Source organism: Rousettus aegyptiacus, unplaced genomic scaffold (assembly GCF_014176215.1).
Source record: "Rousettus aegyptiacus isolate mRouAeg1 unplaced genomic scaffold, mRouAeg1.p scaffold_m13_p_14, whole genome shotgun sequence".
Taxonomy (NCBI): Eukaryota; Metazoa; Chordata; class Mammalia; order Chiroptera; family Pteropodidae; genus Rousettus; species Rousettus aegyptiacus.
Genome location: NW_023416289.1, coordinates 17723653 through 17725057, shown reverse-complemented (window position 1 = coordinate 17725057; position 1405 = coordinate 17723653). Strand labels below are relative to the sequence as shown.

General features: G+C 37.5%; 1 pseudogene; it reads left to right on the top strand.

The window, feature by feature from the left end:
- The first annotated feature begins 1050 nt into the window (after positions 1-1050).
- Positions 1051-1166, top strand: LOC118611900 (annotated as a pseudogene).
- The last annotated feature ends 239 nt before the right edge of the window (positions 1167-1405 follow it).

Below are 1405 nucleotides of genomic sequence, written 5' to 3'. Positions count from 1 at the left end.
TAGAATTGATCTCCATGTAATTGACAAGAACATATGCATTCAGGAGTTACATCAATTTTAACTTTCAACCACTGGTCCATAGTTGATTGTGAGCACTTCACTGAGGATTTGATAAGATGAAAACAATGACATGGAAATTCTGCACAGAAGGATGACATCCTACTATGACTACGCAGAGAAAGGATCCATTTATCTGAAAGGGATGACTTCTTTAAAAGGGGAATTAAATATGCTGTGCATTTTTGCATTAGTACATATGCTTTTTAAAAAATGTAATGTATAGGGTAGATGTTAAACCATTTCCTGTAACTGGTGCTCCTAGTTAGCATGCAATACGGCTTCAGAAGCACTTTTCAGAGAAATCTGTCAATAATGATGATGCTCTTTAGGAATGCACTGGCATACTCAATACTAGATGAGAAACAAGTAAAAGAAAATTGGGAAGCTTCGATGTCCTTTTCCAAATGGTGTACTATGATGGTATGTAAAACATTTTTTTCTGTTACGGGGAAAGAAATAGTGGCTTCCTGGCTCTTTAGAATTATGAAGTTATAGTGCTTGCTTTAATTGCAAAATATAAAATCCAATGGATTGTTTACTTTAATTACAATGGATTATCAGCTTTATTTATAAAACAGGACATTCTAAGATTGTCTTTTATAATATCAGAGGGCCTTGCAGTGGTAATCTATTTAGCCAACATGTCTGGTTCTTGACCCTGTGGTCAGTAGAGAGGTATTGCAATGGAGAAGAGGGAGCCAGGAAAGATTAAATTTCTCTTCCTGGTATTAGTCATTTATCCTCCAGTCATTTATCCTCAAAGCCATAGAACAGGGACATAAATGCATAGAAAATTCAGAGCTGTGGAAGGACTTAAAAGTCAGGTTGCCTTAAAACATATCTTTTGCTGAAGGCCTAGTGTGTGTAGTATGAACACCTGAGCTTAAGATATTCGACACACTGGACATGGTTCCATAGTGTAGTGGTTAGCATGTTTGCTTTACACACAGAAGGTCCTGGGTCCACGCCCCAGTGGAGCCACGGTCGATGATCTATGGCCATGCCACCCTGAACAAACCCAATATCTGATCTTGGAAGCTGAGCAGTGTTGGGTCTGATTAGTACTTGGATGGGAGACCACCTAGGAAGACCAGGTGCTGTAGGCATAAATAATAATAATAGATAAAAATTTAAAAAAAGAAATTCAACACAGATTTTGCCATTTTTGTTGTTGGTTTTACCTTATGCCACTAATGGATTGTTAGCAGCTTCTCTAGGCAGGGTTCACTGGAGAATTATTTTTTATTTAATTTCAGGACCCAGACTATGACTACCTTTTTAGAGGTGAATAAAATGAGGCTTTGATAGATCAAATAATTCCCCCAAAGTAAACTCCTAAGTGGCA